This window comes from Dermacentor andersoni, chromosome 1, assembly GCF_023375885.2.
Source record: "Dermacentor andersoni chromosome 1, qqDerAnde1_hic_scaffold, whole genome shotgun sequence".
In the NCBI taxonomy this organism is placed as follows: Eukaryota; Metazoa; Arthropoda; class Arachnida; order Ixodida; family Ixodidae; genus Dermacentor; species Dermacentor andersoni.
Genome location: NC_092814.1, coordinates 342356680 through 342364956, shown reverse-complemented (window position 1 = coordinate 342364956; position 8277 = coordinate 342356680). Strand labels below are relative to the sequence as shown.

General features: G+C 43.9%; 1 long non-coding RNA gene across 1 annotated transcript; it reads right to left on the bottom strand.

The window, feature by feature from the left end:
• Positions 1–314: 314 nt before the first annotated feature.
• On the bottom strand, positions 315–4084 carry LOC129381248 (uncharacterized). The gene is made up of 2 exons (XR_008609461.1): positions 3956–4084; positions 315–615 (listed from the first exon to the last, which is right to left on the bottom strand). It is a non-coding gene; the product is annotated as an uncharacterized lncRNA (long non-coding RNA).
• Between the last annotated feature and the right edge of the window lie 4193 nt (positions 4085–8277).

The window sequence follows — 8277 nt, the reverse complement described above, 5'->3', positions numbered from 1 at the left end:
TGCAAGGCATAATCATTTTGATCGAATCCTAAGGGTGGCACCATTTTCCAGATACCCACGGCGAAAGTGGCACTGACTGCTGTGTCGCTCTTGCGTTTGCTTTCTTAACACCGTTTAATGCATTTAAGCACAAGACTACCAGAACATCGCGATACACGTACACGACCGTGAAACACACCGTAATCATTTCAATAGTTATACTCCTTTTTTGCGATTGTTGATAGCAAGGGTATAGGAGAGGAGAGACTTCGGCACAGCTTGAAATCGTCTCTTCTCGCATAACGACAGCGTTTTAGCGTAGCACGTCACGCGAGTAGACAATCAAAACTATGTTTATTGATATATTAAAGAAGTAGTAGAACAAAAAGTGACGGATCACGAAAGCAAAAGCGATAACATAAACTTCCTGGCCACGCGCGCGTACTCTTTCTAGGGAAAGAGTAGCCCACGTGACCTCGTTCGGCAGCACTGGTTCGCTGGAGGCGCAGCAGCTGCAGCATGCGATGCACGTGGTGAAGTGAGCGGTGCTCTTGGCGGTGCTGCTGCATGCGATTCTCCGGCATTGAGCAGCCACCGCAGCGTCGCCGAAGGGCAGCATGCAGGCAGGTCGGGGCACTGCGAGGGTCAAATGATAATCAACCACGTACCCGTGGGTCATACTTTTATTTTAAAAATATATATAAAAAGAACTGTTCGTTGGATTAAAATCTCACTCGAGGACGGTGACGAGGGTCGAAGTGCGCAGGCCAATTGCAACGAAATTGGGCAAAAAAATTCAGCGCTTTTTCCGCATGCAGGTAACCGCGCATGCGCGCATAGTCGTCATTTATTTATTTATTCATTTATTTATTGAGTACCTGCATCGCCATAGAAGGCATTACAGCAGGGGGGTACATACATATCTACATCAGTTGACACTCATTTCAACACACAAAGCGCGGTAAAACGTTTCATTACATTGTATACCAACACTATTTGACGGGAGAGCATTCCACTCCCTCGTGGTCCTGTAAAAAAATTCATAACGCAAGGTGTCACCCTTAAAAGGAAATTCATGGAGTTTCAAGGCATGGTCTTTTCTACGGGAAATGTACGATGGTAATTTAATATATTTGTTCCTGTCGATGCCTATTTTAGAATAGTAAAGACTGTGAAAAAATTTGAGTCTGAGGCACTTTCTTCTATCCTTTAGATCTTGCCAATGAAGTCTGCGCTTGCCTTCGGTAATACTGATGTTTTTGTCGTAATTACCAAGAACAAATCGAACCGCCCTATTCTGAATTTTTTCAAGTAAATCGACTAACTGACACGTATAAGTATCCCAGCAGATGCAAGCGTACTCAAGTACCGAACGTACGTGAGTAAAATACAGCTGTTCTTTCAGTTTACTAGGTAATTGGCCAAAATTTCGACGGAGGAAGCCCAACTTTCGTGCCGCCTTCTTTCTTACCTCCTGTACATGCCTGTTCCACCTTAAATCCGAGGTAAACCAAACTCCCAAGTATTTACATTCCGTAACCCTGCTTAGAGTAACGCTATTTAATTTGTACTCGTATGTCTTGTATGAATGTTTCCTTGTAAAGTTGATGTTTAAACATTTTGAAAGGTTAATTGACATTTCCCATTTCGCACACCAAGTTGAAAGTTTGTCTAAATCACTCTGAAGTGCATAAAAATCGGAATCACTATCAATAACCCTATATACTACGCAGTCGTCTGCAAACATCCTGAAAGATGACATAATACCACTAGTGATATCATTTATATATATTAAAAACAAGAGGGGCCCCAACACAGAGCCTTGGGGTACTCCGGAGGTCACTGCAGCAAGATCAGAGGAGATGCCATTGAGAACCACAGACTGTTGTCTGTGTGAAAGATTCAGATATCCATGCAATTACCTTTTTGTGCAACTTGTAGGCGTGTAATTTGCTAATAAGTAGGTCATGAGCCACAACGTCAAATGCTTTACGAAAATCTAGAAAGATGCAATCAATTATCTGCCTTTTGTCTATTGCTTGAGCCAAATCGTGAGTGAATTCTACAAGCTGCGTAGTACAAGAAAAACTCTGCCGAAATCCATGTTGGTTTGCATTTAATAGATTATTTTTAACTAGATGTGACATAATACAACTATATATAACGTGTTCCATTATTTCACATGTAATACTAGTCAAAGACACCAGTCTGTAGTTCTCAATGCAGTTTTTGGGCCCACTTTTGTGTACAGGCACGACATTTGCCAATTTCCAGTCGGTAGGTACGGTACCCATGTCTAAACATTTTTGGAAAAGACGGCGTAAATACATGCACAACGATTCACAACAACTACTAAGCATTGCTGCTGCTATATTGTCTGGTCCATTCGCCTTTCTGGGAGAAACATTTTCTAATAGCTTACGTACACCTTCCAAAGCAAACTCAACTTCGGGCATTTCTTCATTGCATAGCGAAAAATCGAGACTTACAACCCGAAACTGGCGATTACTAAACACAGAAGAAAAATAACTACCAAATGCTTCAACTTTGCGCTTGTCATCATCAAGTACCGTGCCTAAGTATTCAAGAGGAGGGACAGAATTGTCGTTCTGTCCACTATGCCGAATATACTTCCAAAATTCTTTGCGATCTTCTACCAACCGTTCCCCAAGACGAGCAATATAAAATTCCTTAGCCGATTTGGCTGAATTCTCAAAATCAAGCTTTAGCTTTAGTTTGGATAAGTCTTCCAGGGACCTGTGTTTTTTATACTTTAAGTATACCCTCCGCACCCTGCGCAGCAAGATGCGCTGTTCCTGCCGAAACCACGGTTTATCTTTATCACGTTTAGATGAAAGCATCCGAGTTGGAACGAACTTATCTCGAAGATAGAAGAGCTTTTCTTTAAAGCTTTCCCGCAACTGTTCAACGCTCAAATCATCCTCTAATGTGTCAAACGTTGGGAAGTACAAATCTAACGACTGATTTATAGAACAGTAATCAGCCTTAATATACAAGAACACTTTTCTAGGCGGTTTTTTCACTATTGGCACATTTGTAACACTAACGTCAGCAATAAATATATTATGGTCGCTCAATCCAGGTAGTGCATGAACGTCTGATACAATACCAGACCCATTACACAATAGCAAGTCCAAGACATCGCCAGTACCATCATCACGCGACGCACCGAGGACATATTGTTCAAATGCATGAGTGTCCATTAGATCAAAAAACGAGGAGTACAAACAACCACTAACAGAGTTCCTGGGAACTGCACATGACCAGTCAATTTCAGGTGGGTTAAAGTCCCCTCCGATCAAAACACGGTCATTTTTCAAACACTCCAAAAAGTCAGAAAGTTTGATGATCTGCTCATACGACGCGCTTGGTGGACGGAATCCGAACGAGGAACATATCGTTCTAGCAGTTGACGACGATTTTCCCTCACCCGCCATTGTTACTTAGTGTCTATGGTATTGGGCTGCTAAGCACGAGGTCGCGGGACCGAATCCCGGCCGCGGCAGCCGCGCATTACGATGGGGACGAAATGCGAAAAGGCCCGTGTACTTAGATTTGGGTGCACGTTAAAGAACCCCAGCTGGTCCAAATTTAGGGAGTCCCTAAATACGTCGTGAACCATAATCAGATCGTGGTTTTCGCACGTAAAACCCTACATTACATTTTTTCAACGATTCTCCCTCTGTCTTACGACCCTTGTTCCCTCATGTCTTCCTGTACTGCAGAATCTGTGGCTCGCAAGCAGTCGTTTCTGAACCCTTACCGCGGCCTATGCAAATAGTAAGTCTTGCTAAAACAATTCGATAAACGTGCATTATTGTCCATCTTGTTTTGCAAATGTTAATCGCGAAGTGTCATTAAATAAAGCTGAAACACTCACGCGCCAAGTAAAGGATAACTGAGTTCTAACGGTGGATTCCAAGTAGAACGTCGCCAATGGCCGAAGTGCACATACCATACATTACCTCCTCAATGACGCCAGTTGTGCTGCTGCGTGCCATTCTCATGCGTCGAGCAGCTTCTGCAGCTTCGCCGAATGGCGACGTGGCCACAGATCGTCGCACTGCGACAGCACAAAACAAGCCCTTTGTCACCCGTGCGTGGCACTTGTGCGACAAATCCACTAACATGGCCCACGCTCACTCGAAGCGCTGTACAGATGCGGTTATGCAATTATAAGTTCCGGGGCAATCAGGCGACAGCAAGCCAATAGTTCCTAGCGAAATAATAAAATTTCCACAGGAACACCTGCACCATGAACACCACATTTCCTCCTTTATTCCAGTTTCGTCCAGCGTTCTTCAAGGGACCGTGCTTTGCGCTTTGCTTTTTATGGTCTATATTATTGATTTGCCTAACTGCATTTCGTCCTGAATAAGACTTTTCGCTGATGATTGCGCTATTTGCCGCAAAATTTCAACTAACGCTAATCGTGAAGCATTCCAACCACACCTAAACGCATTTAGTCCATGGTGTTCAGACTGGCAAATGACCTTAAATTATGCTAAAGCTAAATGCATGTCATTTTCCCGCTCCTCGTCTCGTATTGCAACGTCATACTCTCTTGATAATAAGATTGTTGAGGAGACACTTTGCAATGGAATCCAACATATGTTCGTCATCCCATTAACGTTACTCTTGCATCTATGAACTGTAAATTTGAAATAATCAAACACAGACTAAAGTAAGCACGTTTACACCTAAAAAAAGATCTTGCATATACACTGCATTAGTGATACCTCAAAATTGAACAGGCATGCGCCACCTCGGATCCGAACCAGGACTCTATCGTGCGTAACCTTGAATACTTGTAAGCCGTGCTGCTTGCTTTATCTTTACAGATTATCCCGCGAACTATAGTGCTGCATGTTTAAAGAATGGTGCCGAATCGCATCCGCTATCACTAAGCCGCAAACACGCGCGCCTATCGCTCTTTCATAAACTTCAACATCACGAGCGTTTGCATTGGTGGCTTCTTTCACTCACGCTCTGTCATTTTCTCTCGCCGAGATCACCCTCTCTAAGTCAAAGCCCGGTCTATCACTCAGATCTTCGCGTGCCGTCATTTCATTTATACCCAGATTCATACTTAACTAGAACAACCTACCATCAGACATTGCTTACTGAAGTTCACCGCGACAAATTTCAACAAATCCTGCGTACGTATGTCATAATGTGATGTCTCTGTGCAATGGATGAGTTAAATTCTATGTTGTGTTCCTCCGGTAGCTTTGCCATCCGGTAAATGTTGTTTTCGAATTATCCTCTTTGAGTGCCTTTTATGTATTATGAATTCTAGGTGTTTCAATTTTCAAATTTCTTCTGATATACTCCTAATTTGGTTTTATCCAAACTGTGATTTTACTATACATAAAATGTGTCTCCGTATTTAGTCGTGTATATAGGCGCGTTTGTTGCATTTTTCTCAGAAATTGTTATGACGGTACGTTCGTGTTCCCCCCTCCGCCAATTCTAATGCCCTCTTCCGCAGGGCATTCAGTGCTGTTATCGAATAAATAAATAAATAAATAAATAAATAAATAAATAAATAAATAAATAAATAAATAAATAAATACAGGTCATTTACAGTGTATTTCCCTTCGTACTTCTACGCACGAATTCCTTATAGGAACTCTAAGTCACTGTTCAACTGTTTCGCTGAAATACCGCAGCGTTCATCATCTGCGGCTCGAAATCCTATTGTTCGTGGGCAAAGTTGTAATTTCGTTTCCATGCGCTATTTACATTGACGCCACAAAAACGTGAAAGCTGCTTCAAGTGGTTTTGTTTTTTTTCCTCGTGGCTAACATGTGAAAAATGGTTCTGGTGATTCCACATATGATCGGTCAGACACAATAGCAACACCGAAAAGCGCATGCTGTTGAATGAGCGGCCATAGCTGAATACAATGAGGTGGCGCCACTAGCAATTTCCCCGACGTTGTACAGTTTCCGCGATACGGAAAATATTGACTTGAGCACACATTTGCTGTGCTCGTACAACCTACTGTATTTTAAACTGTGCTATACTCTAGGCCAAGGGACGGGGAAATAATTTACGTATGAAAATTGAAAAGAACACACCGTGGAACGGTGCCCTGTCTTATACTCATTTCTGTGCATTTACTGCTGAGGAAGTGAAGTCTTTGATTGTAACACATTGCCGTCTGTTTGAAAGGCAAAGCGTAGTTATATCGAAAGATTCGTCAAAAAACCTAACACTTTGGATGATTCTTTGTAAGAATGTCAAAACAAACGGTGTTACTTGATTTATATCGATAAATATTACGACTTTTCACGAGTATGGGAGAACTCAACAGGGCAAACTTACGCAAACAGTAAAATATCAGTCGCTCACTGTTTTACGTATTGTTCCAATTTTATGCTTTGAAAGAACAAGACAGTGTTTTTTGAACATAAGAAAACGTCAGCAGTACTGCGGGACTTCTTCCTGCAGTGGTGCAAAAGTCGCGATTTGGTTCCGGAGCTTTCGTTTTAGAGCCAAAAATAGTTGTCGACAAAGATAAAGCTGCTAGAATGATTTCCTTTCTTATTGTACAGACCGACGTTCACTCCACACATATGTAAAGAAGGCATATATTATTGACAAGCAGGTACATTTTCGATTTAAAGGGAAGCTGAAGGCTTTTCCAGAAAAAAATGTGTGAACTGCAGTACGTCGTGGTATTCAACCTTCTGAAGTCGAATATCGCATCGAAACGTTTTATTTCGACGAAAAGTGCAGCAGCAGACAAGCCCAGCTCGCGCGCCTCGTTTCCGCCTGTGATTGGTCGGGCGCCTCGTGACGTCAACAATGGTGTTCGTCCGGACCGACTGCTGCCGCCTCACACAAAGCACGGTGCAAGGTAGTTTGGTGCTGTTTTGCTGAGACGTTCATGGAAAATTTCGAGAGCTTGCGTTTCTCTGGGGAGTTCGGCGTTAGGCCCAAACTCTACGAGAGCGATATTGCGCGCGACGGTGACGGGCGACGGCTTCGAGCGATAAAACGGGCCGTCGCTCGAATAAATCACTCGGTGTTGTCGCTCGATCGCTCGTTTCTAGAAATCTAGAACTCGTCGCTTGTCACCCGGAAGTACTATGAGCGACAAGCCAATAGTGCGAAGCCGGAACTGGATGTACATAACTCAAATATTACTGTTTGTCGCACGGAACGAGCAAACTATTGAATTTTACACGTGCAAGAATAAGACCCTAGTGCAAGACCTTCAGAAATATTTTATGCTCCTTTTTCAGTAAAATACATCAACCTAAGTTGATAAAGCAAGCGTCACGCTAGTTTCGGCGCGTATATTGCTGCCCTCACATCGGGAAGTCGTCGCTCAAAGCCGTCGCTCGCGCGGAGTTCGGCTTGCAGGCGATGAGTGAACGCGATAGCCATCGCCTCGCTTGTCGCGCTGTCGCTATCGCGTTGCAAGATCACTTGTGAGGGGTCTATACTTTACTACCTACATGTACGAGCCGATTGCGAAGAGCCGGCCTCTCCAAGAAGCAAAAAATGCTGGTGCAAGCACTGCTTTCCACGCGAACGAAAGTGTTAGCACCTCCTTGTGTTGGAAATGTTCTTTGACGAGTATGTTTTTTGCTAAGCTGCATTCAGCGTTCCAGTGAGTACGTTTCCGGGCAAACAACTGTAGTGTTATGTTCCTGCATGCCTCCTTGTAGAACGCAAGAGGTGATGCGATCTTCGGCATTTGTGCGCTGCCCCAAAGCTGTCGGCAATCTTCACAGACGGTTTAAACGCGGGAAAAGTTTACCGGCTGTTGTAGCACGTGTAGTCTATAGAACCTTCATCAGCGCGCCATCGGCACGCTACTCGTAACCGGCGAATTCCGTCGGCTACGTGAGATGGTCGATTTCTCTATGTGTGCGAAAGAAGGGGGAGCGCAGCGTCCTGGCGTGAGCAGGCTTTCCAACACGTGCAAATTTTACGCTTGCACTGCGTTATGGTAGCTGCAAGCAGGCTGTTTCACAACCCACGTGCGAATAGAAAATTCGCGGCGCCTGACGATGAAACCTGCGTCAAGGGTGGGAGATAAACATGCACCTTCCGTTCAGTGGGCTAACACGAAGGGGAACCCAAAGCGCGCATTATTGATAAACTCCGGTAGTAATCGTCACGGAAGTGCTTAGAGCACAACACTGTTGTTCTTGAGCGCTTGAAGTTGTTTCGCTTCACAGCAGCTTCCCACTTAGCTGAAAGCCTCTTGTCTTGGAGGAACTAATGGAACATCGGAACATCGTCGCGGCCACTGGTGTT